Source organism: Lepisosteus oculatus, chromosome 14, assembly GCF_040954835.1.
Source record: "Lepisosteus oculatus isolate fLepOcu1 chromosome 14, fLepOcu1.hap2, whole genome shotgun sequence".
Classification (NCBI taxonomy): Eukaryota; Metazoa; Chordata; class Actinopteri; order Semionotiformes; family Lepisosteidae; genus Lepisosteus; species Lepisosteus oculatus.
Window position 1 is genome coordinate 39723624 of NC_090709.1, and position 21661 is coordinate 39745284.

At 48.5% G+C, this 21661-nt stretch overlaps 1 protein-coding gene and 1 long non-coding RNA gene across 2 annotated transcripts in view; one reads left to right on the forward strand and one right to left on the reverse strand.

Annotated features, from left to right (window-relative positions):
• The window catches only part of LOC138242472 (uncharacterized), a 91676-nt gene that overhangs the window by 50379 nt on the left and 19636 nt on the right, over positions 1-21661 (reverse strand). The gene's annotated exons all lie outside the window — the stretch shown is intronic.
• On the forward strand, positions 29-4173 carry LOC138242477 (uncharacterized). The gene is made up of 5 exons (XR_011191617.1): positions 29-134; positions 219-977; positions 1102-1139; positions 1374-1999; positions 2965-4173. It is a non-coding gene; the product is annotated as an uncharacterized lncRNA (long non-coding RNA).

Sequence of the window (21661 nt, forward strand, 5' to 3'; positions counted from 1 at the left end):
AATCTGTGATCCACAGACTGAGGGGACAGAGTAGGAGTCATCTTGGGGAGACATCCAGGGTGTCCCGATCTCCTGCCTGCTGGAGCCTGTGACGATGACCATGATTCAGGCTGCTCTTTGGAGACGAGCTCCAGGTGGAGAGCCAGTGAACTCCTCCTATCGGGGCTCCAGGGGGTGACCCTCAGGGCTGTCCTGACCTCCTGCTGTCTCTACCTCAGAAGGACCTGGTCAGTGTGCTGTTGACCCTACACTCCCGTACCCGAGTCCAACACCACCCTCCAGCACGAGCACAAGGTCAGGTTAGTCCTGTCACTCCTGTGTCACACTCAAGGCATGAATACACAGCCCTACTAGTGAGAGAGGAGAACCTGCACTAACTTATAAAGTTACTAGCATTGATATTAGAGCCTGGTGAAGTATTATTGTATGTTTAACAGCAATACTATTAGATCACAGTCTTGAGTGACAGGAACGCTGGGCTGAACACAGATGACCAGGCACAGAGAGACTGCAGAGCCAGACTGCTGCCCTCAGACACACGAACCAGCTGTCCCAGCTGTGCAGCCTACAGCAGCGTGTCCTGGGATGGAGGTGGGATGCTCTCTCCTGGCTCTTTTCCCTTTGCCATTTTCCAGTAAGTCTGGCGGCTGACACTGGGAAGACCTGTATGTATGAAGATTGAACCCTCTCCTGTTTTCTCTTCCCTAATTTTCCAGGTTGTCCAGGGGCAGACAGTGGAGAGATGGGTATGGCTGGGATAGAGGTTGGATGTTCTCTCCTATAATCTTTTCCCTGATTTTCTAGGATGCCTGTAAAATTGACACTGGGAAGACGGGTATGGAGGAGTAGTTGGAATAGAGGTTGATGTTCTCTCTTTCCCTAATTTTCCAGAGGGTATGAAAGAGGTGTTGGGGTTGACATTGGACTCATTAGACTGTATTTTCCGGGCTGACCAGAGGCTGATAGTGGGAAGATGGGTATGTATGAAGATTGAGCCCTCTCCTGAATTCTTGTTCCCTAATTTTCCAGGATGTTCTGAGAAAGACAGGGAAGACCAGTGTGGATGGAGGTTGATGCTCTGTCTTGTGTTAATTTCTGTAGTTTTCCAGGATATCCAGAAGCTGCCAGTGGGAAGACGGGTATGTATGAAGATCGAACCCTCTCCTGTTTTCTTGTTCCCTAATTTTCCAGGATGTCCAGGGGCAGACAGTGGAGAGATGGGTATGGCTGGGATAGAGGTTGGATGTTCTCTCCTATAATCTCTTCCCTGATTTTCTAGGATGTCCATAAAATTGACAGTGGGAAGATGGGTATGGAGGAGGAGTTGGAATGGAGGTTGATGTTCTCTTGTCTCTTTTTCCCTAATTTTCCAGAGGCCAGAGGCTGCCAGTGGGTAGACAAGTATGGATGAAGATTGAGCCCTCTCTTGTGTTGGTCCCTAATTTTCCAGGATGTTCTGAGGAAGACAGAGGGAAGACCAGTGTGGATGGAGGTTGATGCTCAGTCCTTCGTTCATTTCTGTAGTATTTTCCAGAATGTCCTGAGGCTGACAGTGGGAAGACGGGTATGGATGAGGAGTTGGAGTGGAGGTTGATGCTCACTCCTGTCTCTCTTTTCCCTAATCTTCCAGAGTCCAGAGGCTGATAGTGGAAAGATGGGTATGTATGAAGATTGAACCCTCTCCTGTATTCTTGTTCCATAGTTTTCCAGGATGTTCTGAGGCTGCCAGTGGGAAGACAGGTATGTATGAGGAGTTAAGATAGATGTTAGCTGCTCTCTCCCTGTTTTTTACCTTATTTTCCAGGAAACGTGCAGAGCCTGACATTGTGTATGAAGTTTGAACCCTGTCCTGAGTTCTTTTCCAGGATGTCCACAAGCAGACAGTCGAGAGGCAGGTGTGGTGCTGGGATTGATGCTGAACTCTCTCTCCTGTATTGTTTTCCAGGCTGACCAGAGGCGGCCAGTGGGAAGACGGGTATGGCTGGGAGTTGGGATGGAGGTGAGAAGCTCTTTCCTGTCGGTCTCTGTGACGTCTCTCTGCCTGTCTCTTGAGCTGTGTGTCTTTCTCTCAGTCCAGCTGCTTTGTGCTCTGTAAAACACTACACTTCTGCAGTATTAAACAGGGCTTTTTGACTGTGGATTGCAGGTTTGATTCCAGAGGGGACACAGCCTTGTACCCCAGAGTGAGGTACTTTGCTCAGATGGACTGTTCTGATCATGGTTATCAGTGGCTGTACTGTAGGGAGTGGACTGCTGACAATGGTGTACTCAATTCTCGAGAGTATTGTACCTTAATACACTGACACGTCTGTGTGGTTGAACTTTCACCTGTACTGAGCTTTGTTACTCAATGATATATACCAGTCTGCTGAAGTCTTTCCTATATAATACTTTAACACCCAAACCTGTGTACTGTACTCCCATCTCCACTGAGCTTTAATACTGGTAATCCTCACACTTGTGTAAGTAACTCTCTCCTGTCCTGAGCTTTAATTCTCAATGACAGACCTGTGTGCTGAGCTATCCTGTGGACTGTGCTGTAATACTGAAACCAGCGTGCTGAACTTGTACTTAATTTAATTCTCACATTGACACACGAGTGCTGAACTCACCTTTACTGTGCTTTCATACTCAAGTGTGTACTGACCCCTCATGTGGACTGGACTATCATACTTAAACCAGTGTAACCAGTGTGATACACCTGTGTGCTAAACTCTCACCTTGACTGCGCTTTAATACTCAAACCTCTGTGCTCAGCTCTCACCTGGACTGGATTAAAATACTTAAACCACTGTGCTGATCCCTAACTTGTAAGTGAGCTTTAATATTCTGTGACACACCAGTATGCTTAATTTTAACCTGCAGTTTTTCTATAAATCTCAAATCTGTGTGCAACACTCTTGCCTTGATTGGGGTTTAATACTTGTGTGCTTGACTCTCACGCGTTTTAAATTTTGTTCTCAGATCTGTGTGGTCAGCTCTGGACTAAAAAACTTAAACCAGTGCTTTTTCCTGTGCTTCAATACTGATACCTGTGTGCTCATCTCTCACCTGGAGTGTACTCAACAGAACGGGTACTATTTTTCTGTGTTTTTAATACTGAGACCTGTGTTCTGAACTCTCCTCTCCACTGAGCTGTAATGCATGGTAATACTTAAACCTGTGAACTTAACTCTCACATTGACTGTGCTTTAATACTTCAATCAGCGTCATCAGGTCTCACCTGGACTGTACTGAAATACTTAAACCAGGGAGGTGAGCTTGTACTGAGCTTCAATATTCAGAGACGTGTATGCTGAGCCTTCATCTGTAGTGTACTTCAATACTCATCGGTGTGCTACACTTACCTCTCTGGAGTTGTTCAATGACACCTGTGTGCTATACTTTCACCTTTGCCGTACTATAAAAGTGAAACCAGTGTGCTGATCCCTGACTTGTGAGTGAGTTTTAATCCTCAGTGCCACACATGTATGCTAAACCTTCACAAGCAGTGTATTTTAATACTCAAGTATGTGTGCTGGACTGTCAACTGTACTATTACAATACTCAGCCCTGTGTGATAAACTATAACCTGTACTGTGTTGTAATACGCAGGTCTGTGAACTCGCATGTCTGACTGGTACTATTGTGCAGTGCTCAGTCTTGTTCTGAACTCTCACCAGTACTGAGCTTTAATACTTAAACCAGTGTGCTGAACTCTCACTTGTACAGATCTGTAATATTCAGAGATGTACACTAAACCTTCATCTATGATACTTTAATACTCAAACCTGTGTGCTACACTCTCACCTTGACTGAGTTTCAATACTCAATGCCACACCTGTGTGCTTTACTCACCTTTTTAAAACATTTATTCTCAAAACTGTGTTCAGCTCTGTTGGACTGTACTTAAATAATTAAACTAGTGTGCTGATCTCTTGTTCAGAGTGTATGTGTAATACTCACTGATGCAACCATGTCTGAAACCTTCACTGGCAGTGTACTTTAATACTCAAATCTCCGTGCTGAAATTTCAGCTGTCCTATTATGGTACTAAGCCCTGTGTACTGTGCTGATATAATGCATGGACTGGTGTACTGAATTGTCACTTGTACACTCTTGTAACAATCATTCTTTGTATTGTATTTCAGTGTAACATTTAGGCTTCTGAACAAATCTTTCAGCTGTACATGATTGTAATACCCAGACCTGTGTATTGTATGGTGATGTGAACTGTCACTTGTATTGTGTTGCAATACCCAGCCCTCTCTTTGTGTGTGATGTGAATCTGTAGTGTTGTAATATCTAGCCATCTGTACTGTACTCCAATAACACAACCCATGTACCAAACTCTACCTTGTACTTTATTGTGATATCCTGATCTCTCTTGTATTGTGATGTCACCTGTATTGTGCTGTACTATCCAGTTGTGTAGTGTACTACAATGTAATAACATGATCACAGTACCAAACAGTCACCTGTATTGTAATAAAACTGATTTATGTGTATCGTACTCCAATGTAATAACAACCAGAGTACCAAATTGTCACCTGTATTGTAATATCAGCTATGTGTACTGTACTCCAATGTGATAACACAACCAGTGTACTAGACTGTCACCTGTAATCTCATGTGATATCCTGATCTCTCTCCTGTACCGTGATGTCAACAGTCCCCTGTATTGTTGTAATATTGATTCATGTGTATTGTACTCAATGCAATAACACCCAGTGTACCAGACTGTCACTTGTAATCTAGTGTGATATCCTGATCTCTCTCCTGTACTGTAATGTCAATGTCCCCTCTATTGTGCTGTAATATCCAGGCATGTGTACTGTACTACAGTGTAATATGACCATTGTTATAAGGTGTGCCCTGTAATCTAGTGTAATACTGACCTTGTCACTTATCCTAACATGTGTGAAGAAATGTTTCCTTTTTTCTCTTCAGCAGTGCAGGACCCTGGACTTGTTCCTGTGCTGCCTACGCCTGCTGCCCTAGCTCTCCATGGGACCTGTGTTGTGAAATTTAAGATTGATGTGTTGAGTTATCTGCACTATAGTGAAATAGTGCTTCTGTACTGTATGTCAGTGTAACACTGCCATTGTGGACTACCTTCATGTCACTAGTACTTGATGGTAATACTCAGCCCTCTCTGCTGTATGTCAGAGTAAGATGGATTGTAGACTACCTGAAATGGTACTTAATTGTAATACTCTGCCCTGTGTATTATACTGTACTACATCTTGTTGTAATATGCTATGCTGCAGTGTCGTACTCACATATGTCTCAATCTGTCACCTGTACTCAATTGTTCTTCTCTGTGTGTACTGTTATGTGAACTGTCCCCTGTATAGTGGTAATGGTAATGCAGTGTAAGTCTCAGATTTGTGTCCCAAACTGTCACCTGTACTTGCTTGTAGTAGTCAAATGCCTGTACTATAATACTGTACTGTGGGGTGTTGACTGGGCTCAGGCTGGCTCTTGTAATACCTCCACTTCCCTACTGTATTGTAAACTAGCATATGTAGTGTAACAGGTAGTTGGGAATGGGTAGGTCTTCCTTGTCCTATGGTGAAGGGGGTAGACATCTGTACTCAACTCTTCCTTGTATTTTAATCCTCACCCCTGAGTACCAGTAGGGTTCTGTACTGTGCAAACTGGCCTACTGTGCTTTATCTTTTCTAAGCTTTAATGGTGCCAGGGGCTGACCAGGGCTGGGCTGTTTCCTGGGTTTGATACTACCATACACCTACAGTGGTGTGTTTCAGAGAGAGGGAGGAAGACTTTAGGAACAGTCTTGGTGTTAAAGCACAACTCCTTGCAAGTTCAACTCCTAGTCGCTCTAGTTCTGTTCTGTGTCCATCATGAAGTGGACTTGTGTCCACAGGCAAGTCCAGGCGCTCGGGTGTTGTGGGTGAGGGGGGGGACCCTAGATGTGTTTTTAAGGTCATGATGCTCCACGATTTAACAGCTCTGAGCTGCGACAAGGTTACTGGAGAGGTGTGTGACTCCCGGCTGGAGTTGTGCTCCAGGACAGGGCTCTGTGGGGTGGCTGTGGGCTTCTAGAAAGGTCTCCTGGAGGAAACCTAGCCTGTGCGCAGCAGGAGCTGTGTACAAACGCACCACCCCTCTGTCTGAAAGGGGAGAGAACTGACTGAGCTGTGCCTGAAGCCAGTATGTACTGGGGAGACTGAATATTAATCTACCTACTGCCTCTGCATATGAGGGATAGATGTTGAACAGGAGCTCCTAACTGTTCAAGAGGGAGAGAGCAGGTTCCTATTCCATAGAGCCAACCAGTCTGCTTTCTTTTCAATATAACACACCACCTTGCTCTTGGCTCCCTGTTGCAGTCATCCACTCCATGCTGGACTGGTCTTACACTGAGAGATACAGGTGGGGCAGTGGAGGAGTGTTTAAAATGGGCCAAGGGAGGGGTACAGTCTCAACCCTCTGTTACTCTCTCACTGGGCCTGTCCTGCTGCAGGACTTCATAAACTACAGTTCCCAGCAGGCCCTGAGGATGATGGTGGCCAATAGGCTGCCTCCCCTGGGTTAATGAGGCTCAGCTGTTCTCCAGGTGGAGCCTGCAGCCGGTGTATATAAGGAGGGCTCAGCTCCTGCAGAGGGGTGGAAGGTGGAGGCAGTGGTCTGTTCAGTCAGTTGGGGGGAAGAGGACGTTGGAGCTGCAGAGACAGTGGCAGCGGTTTTAAGAAAGGAAGAGATGGAGGGACAAGCTGGGTGGTTCTCATAGAACTAGGAGCTGTGCTGGGGGCTGGGTTCAGGTGTTATTAATCTCTTCCTGAATCAGTCCTCTCCCCTGGGAGCAGGATCGGTGTTCCTGCTGTTTGAAGGCCAGTGGGGGGTGGGGCTCTGGGGTGCAGGCAGGGCCAGTGTTTCATTTTCCTCACCGTGGAGGCTCAGCAGGAGTCCTCATGAACCTCTAGAACTAGACTGGACAGGGGCCCTTATTTCTTCCTGTGCTTGTTGCTCAGGGACCTGGTGTGGACGTGTGCTAGTGACCCCCTCTCATTGGACACCCACCCTGTAGTCAGACCCTCAGGAAGAGGGCTCAGCTGGAGACTCATCACTGGTTTTTCTCCCCCATCTTTTTTAGCTGGGAGGGGTCGAGGGGCTCACCTGGGCCCAGTCCTCCAGTGCAGGAGGCCCAGCGGGGCAGCTCTGGGCACAAACACTCACAGCCACAAGGTAAGGGATCGCAGTGCTCTTTATTCACAGCGAGGGACACAGCAGGCCAGAAGCCACAAGACAGACCCTCGCTCTTACCTGGAGCCACCCCCAGCTTCAAACCAGGCCTGTGGCAAGAAAACCAGCACTCCCAGTTCCCAGGCTCCGCAGTCCTACACAGTAGCAGCACAGCTCTGAAGCTCCTCTCTCTCCTGCTCCACTCAGCACAACCACTCTCTTCCCCAGCCAAAGCCAGAATGAAGGGCTCCGCTGCCTGTTTTTAAATGTCTCCTGACCAATGGGCTTCCACCAATTAGCCAGGTAATTGTGCTTCGGCACAGCCTGCTGGGAAATGGAGTTGACATCTTGCTGCCTGAACCTGCTGCCCCTCACAGCGTCCAGAGCGAGTGGCACAGAAGCTCTTCCTGAAGTAGCTGAGCCCGTCGGCGAGGGAAATAAATCCAATTCAAATAAAAAAAAGAGCAAGTGGTCTTCTCGGCTGAATAAAATAATAATTGTTCATGTTTGTGAGAATTCAATGTAAAACACTTGTCCCTTGGAGGATTTGAACCTGCAGGCTGGAGGGGAGCAGGCGAGAGCTCTTCCACAGAGCCACCGTGTCTCTCTGCAGGCTGGGGCTCCTGTGGGCTCTTGCTCTTCCCGGCTCAGGGTTCCAGACTGAGCAGTAAAAGGCAGAGCGATGGTGTCTCCTCTCAGGGCAGGAGCAGGTGGAGGAGTGGAGATGGTGCTGCGCTCGTGACCGCGAAGTTGTGGGTTCGAATCCTGGGTGAACCTGAGGTTGGTAAGAAACATGCATGATCTCCATGTTTCTGTTTATCAACATGTCTCTGTTTTCAAGAATTAAATTGAATAAAACAAGCAGTTAGTTTCTCACTGGATTTGAACCCACAACCTCTCTGGTACAGAGCCAGAGCTCTTCCACTGAGCCACAGGGTGTCTTTGTAGGTGTGGGGCTCCTGTGGGCTCTTGGTCTTCTTCCCAGGTCAGGGCTGAAACGGAGGGATAAGAGCCGGACCGAATCCCTCTCCCCTTGGGCCTGGAGCAGGTGGAGGAGTGGAGATGGTGCTGCGCTCATGACCAGGAGGTTGTGGGTTCAAGTCCTGGCTGATCCCTGGTAAGTAAACCAAGGTGAGTATCAGAGGTGAGTATGTGGGCAGGATGATGGGGAGGGGCTATTACTGGGGGGTAGTGGGGGGGTGGAGGAGGCAGAGCAGGGCCAGGGGGAGGGGCAGCTAGTGGGGGGTGGGCTAGAAAGGATAGAGCAGGCAGGGCAGAGGTAGGAAAGGGCTAGATTAGATACAGGTGGGTAAGGCAGGGCCTAGGGTAGGTCAGTGGGTGGGAGTAGAGTAGAGCAGGGCTAGGGTAGGGTAGACAGTGGGTGGGGGTAGAGTAGAGCAGGGCTAGGGTAGGGTAGACAGTGGGTGGGGGTAGAGTAGAGCAGGGCCAGGCTGGCAGGTAGGAGGAGAGGGGGCGGGCAGGCAGGCAAGGAGAGGTGAGGGAGGAGGAGTGGCAGGTGGCCTGGGCCTGAGGGGGCAGGAGGAGGAGTTGGGAGGGGGGCCCAGGCCAGGGAGGGGTGACAGGTGGAGGAGAGGGGTGAGGGGCAGGCAGGCAAGGAGAGAGGGGGTGAGGAGGAGGCAGGAAGGGTGAGGGGCAGGTGGAGGAGAGGTGGGTAGGCAGGCAAGGAGAGGTGAGGGAGGTAGGAGTGGCAGGGGGTGGGGGTGGCAGGAGCAAGAGGAGGAGGTGAGGGGAGCAGGAACTGAGGAAGAAGGGGGGGGGTAGATGGAGGGGGAGAGTTTTTGAATATCATCCCTCCCTCTTGGGCCAGGGCCAGGGCCAGGGCCAGGTCCAGGGGGTTAGACAAATTGTTTTGGCAAAATCTATCATCCTCCTGTCCCTGTCCCCCCTCCTCCTTGCCTGCCCACCCACCCACCCCCCCTCTACCCCTCTCTCCTTGCCTGCCCACCCACCCCCCCTCTACTCCACTTGTCACCCCTCCCTCCTACCCTGGCCTGGGCCCCCCTCCCAACTCCTCCTCCTGCCCCCCTCAGGCCCAGGCCACCTGCCACTCCTCCTCCCTCACCTCTCCTTGCCTGCCTACCCACCTCTCCTCCACCTGCCCCTCACCCTTCCTGCCTCCTCCTCACCCCCTCTCTCCTTGCCTGCCTGCCCCTCACCCCTCTCCTCCACCTGTCACCCCTCCCTCCTACCCTGGCCTGGGCCCCCCTCCCAACTCCTCCTCCTGCCCCCTCAGGCCCAGGCCACCTGCCACTCCTCCTCCCTCACCTCTCCTTGCCTGCCCACCCCCTCTCCTCCTACCTGCCAGCCTGGCCCTGCTCTACTCTACCCCCACCCACTGTCTACCCTAGCCCTGCCCTGCTCTACTCTACCCCCACCCACTGTCTACCCTACCCTAGCCCTGCTCTACTCTACTCCCACCCACTGTCTACCCTACCCTAGCCCTGCCCTACTCTACCCCCACCCACTGTCTACCCTAGCCCTGCCCTGCTCTACCCCCACCCACTGTCTACCCTAGCCCTGCCCTGCTCTACCCCCACCCACTGTCTACCCTAGCCCTGCCCTGCTCTACTCTACTCCCACCCACTGACCTACCCTAGGCCCTGCCTTACCCACCTGTATCTAATCTAGCCCTTTCCTACCTCTGCCCTGCCTGCTCTATCCTTTCTAGCCCACCCCCCACTAGCTGCCCCTCCCCCTGGCCCTGCTCTGCCTCCTCCACCCCCCCACTACCCCCCAGTAATAGCCCCTCCCCATCATCCTGCCCACATACTCACCTCTGATACTCACCTTGGTTTACTTACCAGGGATCAGCCAGGACTTGAACCCACAACCTCCTGGTCATGAGCGCAGCACCATCTCCACTCCTCCACCTGCTCCAGGCCCAAGGGGAGAGGGATTCGGTCCGGCTCTTATCCCTCCGTTTCAGCCCTGACCTGGGAAGAAGACCAAGAGCCCACAGGAGCCCCACACCTACAAAGACACCCTGTGGCTCAGGGGAAGAGCTCTGGACTTCTGCCTGAAGGTTGTGGGTTCAAATCCTGGAAGGACCTGGAGCTTTTGTTAATTTAATTCTTGTGAACAGTAACACGCTGATAAATAAAGACATGAGGGCTGTGGGTTTTTACTTCTCACCCTCTCGCTGCTGGGGAGGATCACACTGCAAACCCACCTCAGTTCTCAGCCAGGACTTGAACCTGCAACCTTGTGCTCAGGAGCTCCGCACCATCTCCACTTCTCCACTGGCTCCTGTCCTGAAGGAGAGCTCATTCGGTCTGTCTTTTATCCCTCAGTCTCAAACCCTGAGCCAGGAAAACCAAGAGCACACATTAGCCCCAGACTCCCAAAGAGACTGTGGCTCAGTGGAAGAGCTCTGGGCTTCTAACTCTGGGGCTGTGGGATCAAAGCCTCTGAAAAACAAGCTGTTTATTTTCATTGAATTCTCTGCATTTAACATATTTATGCTTTTACTCATCCCTGAAAACTAATCACACTTTTTCTAGTTTAATTGTATTTATTTTTATTGATTTCAGGAACAACTGAGCCCCAACAGAGGATGAGGAGGGTGAGCCTGTAGGACATCCAGCAAGATTAATCCCGAGACCCAAAACAAACTTCAGCAAAGGTTTAACATTGTTTAACAACAATATGGGATCAGAAAGACCCCAAAAACCACTTCACCTTCCCGTCACACGCCTCTCCCAAACCACTCGATTTCCACACTGTAAGAGCCCAGCAGGTTCAGGCAAGACAGTGGCGCTGGTCTGACCTTCATCCCCAACGAGACCCAGGAGAACAACCTGCTGCCTATAATCACCTGCCTAATTGGTGGAAGACGATTGGTGGGGAGACAGTTAAAAGGCAGGAGGGGAGGCCTTCAGTCTGGTGCTGCTGGGGACAGAGAGCAGTTGTGCTGAGCAGAGCAGGAGGGAAGAGCTGCAGAGCTGAGCTGTGTCGGGGGAGGAGGTCTGACTGCTGAGCCTGGGAGCTGGGAGTCTGACTTGTCTTCACAGAGGCCTGGGGAAGCCGACTGCACGTCTAGCTACAGTTGGGAGAAAAACTAAGGGGTTTGCCTTGTGGTTTCTGGAATGCTTCATCTCAAACTGTGAATAAAGAGCCCTGTTTCCCTACCTTGTGTCTGTCCTGAGAGCTGTCCACCTGTGCCTCAGCTACAGTAGGAGGAGGATGGGGGGGCTGTCAACTGCACACTGGGTCAGGACAGATCTCTCGTCCCCCTCTGAGCTGAAAAAGATGAAAAACTAATGGGCTTAGCTTCTGTGTGTGAGACTCCACTGGCCAGGAGGTGAGAACAGTCATGAGGATCAGCTGTTACTTGTTCCCTTATTCTCCCAGAGTGAATCCTAGCAGAGGGGCACCAGCCCCCCTCCCCTGCAGAGACCTGAACAACAGGACCACTGAGGAGTAGGCCTGCAAACTCTCCCAGATCTGTTTCCATGTTGGAGGCAAGAGCTCTTCTCTCTCTCTGCTCCTCTAACAGCACTAACACCATCTGTCACTGCCTGCTTTTTAAGGGTCTTCTGACCAATCATCTTTGGGCAAGGGGTCAGGTGACCGAATGGAGCAGGTCCTTCTGGGTGATGCACCACAGCTTCAAGAAGCAGGAGTTTTAAAAGGAAGCAAAATTACTGTTGCGAGCAGTTTAAAAGGAGCAGATTATGGAACAGCAGTACCGCTCCTTTTCTACAAAATATACTGGTTTCTTAACGTGTGTATGTGTAGATATGGCTCCATCACAACCTCTGCCAGTTTCCCACTAGGAAAGGTATTTCCTTTGTAGAACAAACCCCCACAGCACAAATGAAATAGCACCTCCACCTCCCACCCCTCTCCCCGAGCTCAGGCACCCCCCAGAGTCCCACTCCCCCCTCCTCATTCGACCCACCGGCTAAAGGCGAGAATTAACACCCGCACCTCATTAACCCAGGGGAGGCAGCTTATTGGCCACCACTCCTCCCCCAGGGCCTGCTGGGAAACGTAGTTCAGGCTGGAGCGGACCACGGATCACAGTGTTGTCAGGTTGTCCATTTGTCTTGGCTCCCTCCGTCACTCAGCAAAACGCTTCATAGGAATTTCAAACCGCTCCTGCAATTGTGGCAAGGGAGAGAAGGGAAGAACCCAGCCATTTACCTGACCCTGCAGGGGGGCAGGTGACACCCACACGAGAAGAGCACAACCCCCAGACTTTGAGAACCAGCAGAGGGGTGTGGGGAGGTAGGCCCACAAGTGGATATTCACTCTCCCTGTACTGACTTTATTCCCAGCTCTGCTTCACTCCTCACCCCCACCCTGTACCCCACAGGCTGGTTTTCCATGAGAGACGGGGGTCTATGGGCTAGTGGGGTACCCCCAGACTTCTGCCAACAGACAGCTCCCGCTGCGAGCACAGAGGGGACACCGTGTACACCCCCACCCCCACTCAATTCAGAGTCCTCACACCACAACTGATCAGACAACAGTAAGTCAGGGCGCAGTAGAACAGGGGTATCAGCTCACTGTGTAAAGATAAAAGCAGAGGACAGGGGGGCAGTCTAGAGCCAGATCCCACTCCTACAACTGAAGCTTTGAGCACACAGGAGCAGGGTGGAGTTTTCCCCACCTGTAGGAGTCAGAGCTCACTCCAGAGATGAGGATTAAGGAGTATAGGTGAGCTGAGGTTGGAGGATGAAGTATTACACTAGTACACAGGAGAGGGCAGGCCATCGTTCACACTATCACAACTGTACCGGTGTAAAAAAAAAGCTCATTTTCACAGCAGTACAGGTGAGAAATCATTATACAGCTTCCCAAACCACAATCATAGTGGTGAGAAATTATACAAGGCCACTGTGGAGAATCTGCAATCAGTTCTGGAGTAGAAGTATTACAACACTACACACACAGTGAGGGTAGAGGGGTGAGTACTCCACTACTGTGAAGAATTGAGCACATATCTGAGTACTACAGTCCCATACTGTAGAGCTCACTAGAACAGTAGATGGAGAAGTACAACAATACAGGAAAAAAGTTCCAGCCAGGTATGCAGTAGACAGTTAAGCACGTAAGGTAAAGTTACAGCAGTACAAGTAACAAACCTGACTTTTCAACTGTGCAAGTTCAGAATACAGAGCTCATGACTACATTACAATGTACAGCTTAGGACATAGGACACAGTTCAGATCGTACATGAAATGTCAGAGGTCAGGACACAGGCTAGAACTAGGCTAGGAGACACAGGAATATTACAATAATGCAGTGTTCAGGACTACAGCAATACATGTTAAGTCATGTGTAGACAGGAAGAGATTACCAAACATGTCTGTGTATTACAACAGTACAAGAGTTCAACAAGGGTCAGAGGTACACTAGTACAAGTGAGGTCAGTACACAAACTTGAGTAATTACAGCAGTATATGCACGTTCAGAAAACAGATCGCAATACAACTTTGCAATGTACAGCTTAGTACATAACACGCAGTGTTGAGTATTACAATACATGTAAGAGCTTAGTACACAGGCTGGAACATTACAACTATACAGTGGAAGTCTTGGTACACAGGCATGTATATTACAGTAGTGTGGTGTTCAGTACTACAATACATGTTAATGTCATGATACAGAACACAGAACAGAATTCAAACAGAATAACAAATGTCTGAGTATTACAACAGTTCAGAAGCAGAGTTCACAAAATGGGTAGATTCAGAATACAGATCTCACTACAACATTACACTGTACAGCTTAGAACATAGGACACAGCGCTGAGTATTAATACACGCAATAGCTCAGTACACATGCTGAAACATTTCAACACCATACAGTGGAAGTCTTTGCACACAGGGGTATATATTACAATAGCACAGTGTTCAGTATTCAGTAGTACAGCAATACATGTTAATGTCAGGTTACAGAACAGAATTCAGGGAGAGACTAACAAGGATTGTTAAGTGTTACAACAGTACAGGAGCAGCATTCAGTACAAGTGAGTTCAACACCTAGGTCAGAATTACAACAGTACAAGTAGGAGTTCAGTACACACACTTGAGTATTACAACAGAGTGTGCAGGTTCAGAATACAGATCTCAATACAACAGTACAGTGTACAGCTTAGAAGATAGGATACAGTTCAGAGCATTACAATATACACAAGAGCTCAGTACACAGGGTTGAACATCATACAGGGGAAAGTGTAGCACACAGGTGTGAATATTACAATAGTGCAGTGTTCAGTAGTACAGCAATACATGTTAACGTCATGATACAGAACCCAGGGGGAGATTAACAAACATGTCTCAATAGAACAATTTAACAATTTCAAGTCAGTACATGGCTCTGAGCATTACAACAGGACAGGTGGTGAAGATTCAACACAAACCTTTGAGAATTTAAGTTCAGCAGCAGAGTCCACACTTAAGAACTTAACCTCAGTCTGGCGGAGGTGAGTTAATCCATTTGACAATTTAAACTCCGTCTTACAGTTAAGCACACAGCTCTGGCTACAAAAGCAGTATATACACACATAAATCAGAACACAGATCTCAGTTCCACATGACAATGTACAGCAAACAACTTAACAGACACTTCTGCGCATCACGATACATGTCAGCTCTCCGTACACAGGCTTGAATATTACAACAGCATACAGTGGAGAGTTTAGCAGACAGGTCTGAATCTTAAAAGAGTCCAGTGGTCAGTATACAGGTCTGAGTAGTACAGCAATACATGTTCAGGGCATGATACAGGTCTGAATATTAAAACAGTTCAGGGAGAAATTGACAAACATGCATTACAACAGTACAAACATTTGAGAAAAGTTCAGTAGCGTACTACACACAGATGAAAACTTAACCTCATGCCCGTTGAGTTTAGTACCTCTGTTTGAAAAGTTAAGCTCAGTACACAGGTCAAAGTGTTACAACAGTACAAGTGTGAAACTGAGTATCAGAACAGTAATGTGAATATCACAACAACACAGGGGAGACTGAAGGCCGCTCTGAGTGTTATAAGACTACAGGGGAAGAGTTCAGCACACAGGTGTAACTGCAATTCAAAAGGGCCAAAAACAGCCCTCTTACCTTGTAAGTGTACCTTAGACAGAATATTACTAGTACAGTCACGTGAAATAGATTCAAGAAACGTTTTTAGATACTTTTAAGTACTGGGGAAAAAAAGAGGATCCGGCCCACAGACTGAAATACACTCCTTCACTTTCAAGTCTTTGAAATGTGCTCCATCGTACCCCCTGGTGGTTATTTTAAGGGAAATCACACATCAGAGACACTTGCAGGGCTTATATTTCTGGAGGACATGCTGTGTCACAGGCTGTTTGTGATCTGAATGAGTGCAGGTGAACAGAATTCAACAGCTCGATTTCAAGACTGTTCTACCCACAAACACTACTTACTTGTCAGCTCAGCACACAGATGTTGAACAGTTCTGGGTGAAATGTGCTGCACAACCTGTGCTTGCTGGATGGGACTTGTGGAGGAGACCCACATCAGTGCCCGTGTTTATGACCCGTCTCCTTCCTGGCTGATCCCTTGGAGAAGGAGACAGGGCTCTCTCACAACAGAGGAGCGGACCAGCAGAAAGTCAAACTGTTCTGAACAGTCAAACACGTGCCGGTGAGGCTTCGATTGAAATACAGACGCCACTTCAAAAAGACCAGAAAGGATTAAGGGTGGTAGGAGAGCCCATTTCATGTGTGTGTACAGCAGCTAGGGAGCAGGAAGGATGTGGCCAACATACAGGACGTTCACAAAGCTGCACTTAAAATTTGTACGATTTTCTGATAATATCAGTTTATTTTGTTAGCGAGATTTAATAACCGGTCTAAGCAAGTTGAGAGAGTTCAGCACACAGGTATATCACAGGATTTAGAATCAGGCTGGATTACAGGCGAGGGATCAGCACACAGGTGGGAGCAGTACAGTACAATCAAGAGCTCAGCACGCTGGTCTGCCAGTGAGTCACATTCAGCACAGGCGAGTTCAGCACACAGATTTGTGAATAAAAATACAGTACAGACGAGACTTCAGAACACTGGTTTATGATTGAGGATAAAAGCGCAGCAAAATAATTCAGTGCACAGGCTTGAGTATTCAAGTACAGTCCAGGTGCATTATACTGGATTGTCATTGAGTATGAACGCTCAGTACAGGAGAGTTCAGCACACGTATTCAAGTACAGTACAGGCAAGAGTTCAGGACACTGCTGGGTTATGAAGAACATACAGGCTTGAGTTTTAAGAATACTACAGGTGAGGTTTGTATTAAAGCACAGTAAAGCACACTGACTTGTTTATCCACTGATCTGTTCATTATTCAAGCGCAGTACAGTCGAGAACGCAGTGCACAGATGTGTCACCGAGTATTACAGTACAGTGTACAGAGTTCAGTAGGCAGGCCTGACTATCACAATTGAAAGTTTTGAGCTCTTCACAGGTGTGTCAGAGTATTAAAGCTCAGTACAGCCGAGAGTACAGTACACACATTTGAGTACTACAACACTACAGGCAGCAGTACAGCGCAGGCAAGGGCTCAAACTACTGTTTTTTCCATCGACAAGTGCAGTACAAGTGAGTTCAGTACAAAGATTTGGGTATTCAAGTCAAGTACAGGTGAGAGTTCAGCACACAAAACCCAGTACAGGCAAGTTCAATACACAGGTTTGAGTATTATGGTCCACTACAGGTGAGGGATCAAAATACTGTTTTTTTTCCCCACTGAGTATTAAATCTCAGTACAGCACACTGATCTGTCGTTAATTATTCAAGCGCAGTACAGTGGAGAAATCAGAACACAGATGTGTCATTGACAATTATAGTACAGTGTACAGAGCTTAGTACACAGGTATGTTTCAGTTCAAAGCATTAAAAGCTCAGTACAGCTGTGAGTTCAGTATACAGGTTTGAGTACAACACTACAGCACCCAGGTTCAAATACTAAATAGCAATACAGTTCTGTATGTCAGTGCGAGTTTTAAGGAACAATATTCGTTAGAATTCAGAACACTACAACACAGCCACTATAATAAAACACTATCAGAACAGTCTGAGCAAAGTACCTTGTTCTGGGATACAAGAGCTGTGTCCCCCTCTGGAATCAAACCCTGAACTCTGCAACCCACCGGTCCTAATCCCAGCTCAGCACTGCGAAGCTGCTGTTTCACAGACCACATGCAGCTGGACTGAGAGAAAGAGCCGAGCAGAAAGACGCCACAGAGGAAGAAATACAGACAGCAGAGAGCTCCTCACCTCCCTCCCAACTCCCCGTCCACACCTGTCTTCCCACTGTCAGCCTCTGGACATCCTGGGAAAATGAGGTTAAGGAATGGAGGATAGACCAGCCAACCAGCATCCATACCAGTCTTCCCACTGTCAGCCTCTGGACATCCTGGAAAATTAGGGAAACGAGAGACTGGAGTGAGCATCAACCCCCCCTACCCCCCCCAATCACAATTCCACATCCATACCTTCCCACTTTCTTCCTTGAAAATTGGATAAGAATAGAGGAGATACCATCCATACCCACCTTCCCACTGTCAGCCTCGGATCATCCTGGGAAACCTAGGGACAAAATACATCAGAGTTTCTAACCTCCATCTGAACTCATCCAGAGACCAGTGAGATGTTGTTCGCGTTTTGAGAGAGAAACCACAAGTACTCAAACTGTGCAACAACCATTACAACCGAGAGTAACTCCCAACATCACTCGACACAGAGGAGCAGTGGGGGTCCCTTCACAGCTAAAAACAGCGGAGACACGTCTGAACTCTCTTCCTCTCCCGTTTAGTGTTCCTGCTGAAAAAACAGAAGAACTGCTTTTATTCCTAGTGCTTCTGCTGAAATGACCAATACCGCCTCTATTTCTGATGCTACGTCTTCCAATACAAGTGATTCTAATGAAAGAAACCCACTAGTATTAGTAAGTGATAACACAAAAGCAAAACTTCATTGAGCATTACATCAATAATGATACTAACTAATGATACTGAATATTAACAGTTCTCCTCTCTCACTAGTAGGGCTGTGGGTTCCAGCCCTGGGTGTGACACAGGAGTGACAGGACTAACCTGACCTTGTGCTCGAGCTGGACTCGGGTTCGAGAGTGTAGTGTCAACAGCACACTGACCAGGTCCTTGTGGGCAAGAGACAGCAGGAGGTCAGGACACAGCCCTGAGGGTCACCCCCTGGCACCCCGACAGGAGGAGGAGTCCTCTTGGGGCTCCAGCTCTCCACCTGGACCAGGGGCATCGGCAGCTCTTCATCATCATCGTCACCCTCACAGGCTCCAGCAGGCAGGCGATGGGAACATCTTGGCCACACATAACTGTCCGGTTTGAAGACTAGATGCTTAGATTAAGAATCAGTACGATGAATAGGCAACCCTGATAAAAAGATGATCTGACTTATACAGATGCAGCCATTCAAAATGCACGAAGCTTGGACAAGCTGTAAACTCAAAGTATTGCCCTGGTCCACCTTATTTTTTTCATTGGCCGTCTTTGTAAAAGTAACACCACAGCATTTCGCAATCACGCATTTGTTTCCAATCAAGCAAAGTCCAGTAATTTTTGAGAATCGATTCACCATGCCTTTCACATGCTCATAAAAGAGATTGATTTAGGAACATAAACATTACCGTATGAAAACTGTACTGTATACAGTATGTATATTTAATGTCTTTACTGTGGCCGTTGTAGTATTGAATATTTATATGGAATTTTACCACTGAAGGGGAATTCATATCTCGTTAGTTAAAGACTTTGATGCTTAAAATGTTTAGGGAGAAATGGAATACTGGTGTGTATGCTTTCTTTAAAGTACCGAGACCAGCCATATACTGTACGTTTAAGTTCCAAAATTAATATCGTTCACACGCGTTACAGTATGCTCCTATTCTTTTTATGCTCAGCTACTAAGATTTCCCTTCAGTGGTAAAATTCCATATAAATATTCAATACTACAACGGGCACAGTAAAGACGTTTACTGTAAATCTTTCTACGACAGGCCAACGGACCACGAGTGCCCCTGTTGGTCAACCAGTCATCGTGCGTCGCAATGCGCGACGCCGTAGCCAATTACCTCCGGTACGCGTCTGTACCGCGCACTTTGAATGGCTGCATCTGTAGGTCATACTGGAGAAAGGGCTTTGCTCGGTTTGGTCAAGAGGGACAGGAACTTCCCCGTCAGACCCCCCAAACTCCTGAAGAACCCAACTGGTCAAACTCTCGTTTCTTCCACGCTGGAAAGAGAAGAGAAACTGTGTGTGTCAAAGGCTCCACAGCCGAAACGTTGCGTTTCCGGTCTTCTCCTTCCAGCCTGGAATAAACCCTTTAACCTGTTCCTCTGCAGCCTGATGTCTGCGTGAGCTGCATTCGCTCCCCGAGCTCATTCCTTAAGGGAAAGGCACATTGGGATACAGAGGGAAACAAGAACTACGACAAACTTCCGAGTGTGGTTGAAATGTGACCCTCCCCCACCCTTGACATACATCTACGGTATGGTCTAATAAATCACTTTCTGAACTTTCCACAGGGACTGTAACTCAAAGGGGGGGGGGGGGGTCGAGATGTCAAGTACAGACCCCCCTCTCCACCAGAACAGAATCAGGCCTCATCAGGAGAGCCAGATTTACATCGCTGCTGGGGTCCGGACACGCCCAGTCCCCCTTATTCCGTCGTCTCGAGGAGCCGTGCACAGGGGATAGACACAGAACCGCGGGATCACATCGGATTCAAGATGACCGAGGGTAACGGGGTGATGGGGGGAGATTCCTGCCACAGACAACCGGGGAAAACAGTGGTTCCAGAAGCCCGGCCGGTAATATTAATAAGGAAAACACAAGGATTATTCAAGCCCCTGTCCCAGGCGGTCAACAGATGCAGCTGGAAGGACTGCTACACGAAAATGTATAAAGAATTCTCCGAGCCCCTGTACCAGAAAACCCTAGGAAACCTCAGCAGCTGGTTGAAGTCTCCCATGCTGTGTTTTCCCCAAGCCCGGAGATCAACCTGCATCCCTACCCGTCTTCCCACTGCCAGCCTCTGGACATCCCGGAAAATAATATAGGAGAGACCATCTAACCTGCATCCACACCCATCAACCCACTGTCACCCTCTGGACATCCCGGAAAATAAGGAAAAGGAGACGGGAGAGAGTCCAACCTGCCTTCCCCACCGTCGGCCTCTGGGCATTACGGAAAACGACACAGGAGAGACCATCTTACTGTCAGCTTCTGGATATCCTGGAAAACTGGAGGGAACATCCAAAAGGCATCCATACTTGTCTCCTCACTGTTTCTTTCCCTAGTGTACCAGGATGTCCAGAAGCTGACAGAGGAGAGAGTCCAACCTCATCCCCAACACCTCTTCCAACACAAGGAGTATTCAAGCCCCTGTCCCAGGTGGTCAACAGATGCAGCTGGAAGGACTGCTACACGAAAATGTATAAAGAATTCTCCGAGCCCCTGTACCAGAAAACCCTAGGAAACCTCAGCAGCTGGTTGAAGTCTCCCATGCTGTGTTTTCCCCAAGCCCGGAGATCAACCTGCATCCCTACCCGTCTTCCCACTGCCAGCCTCTAGACATCCGGGAAAATAATACAGGAGACCATCTTACGGTCAGCTTCTGGACATCCTGGAAAATGAGAGACTGGAGAGGGCATCAAACCTACATCACAACTCCCCATCCACACCCGTCTTCCCACTGTCAGCCTCTGGATATCCTGGAAAATACAGGAGAGACCATCTAACCTGCATTCATACCCATCTTCCCACTGTCAGCCTCTGGACATCCCGGAAAATAAGGAAAAAGATGGGAGAAAGTCCAACCTGCCTTCCCCACCATCGGCCTCTGGGCATTACGGAAAACGACACAGGAAAGACCATCTTACTGTCAGCTTCTGGACATCCTGGAAAACGAGAGACTGGAGAGGGGATCCAAAAGGCATCATGGCAAAACGAGAGACTGGAGAGAGCATCTAACCTCCATCACAACTCACTGTCCATACCCGTCTTCCCACTGTCAGCCTCTGGCCATCCTGGAAAAGGAAGGAAAGATTACAGGAAAGGCGTCCAACCTGCATCCCTACTAAAGAGGAAAATTACAAACTCAAGGAGACCGTTTCCCCACCACCACCTACTCCTGAACCGTACCAGTCTTCCCACTGACTTCCTTGAGAATTAGGGAAAAGAAAACAGGAGACACCATCCAACCTGCATTCATACCCACCTTCCCACTGTCAGCCTCTGGACATCCTGGTACACTAGGGAAAGGAACACAGGAGAGAGTCCAACCTCATCCCCAACACCTCTTCCATACCCGTCTTCCCACTGTCAGCCTCTGGACATCCTGGTACACTAGGGAAAGGAACACGGGAGAGAGTCCAACCTCATCCCCAACAACTCATCCATACCCACCTTCCCACTGTCAGCCTCTGGACATCCTGGTACACCA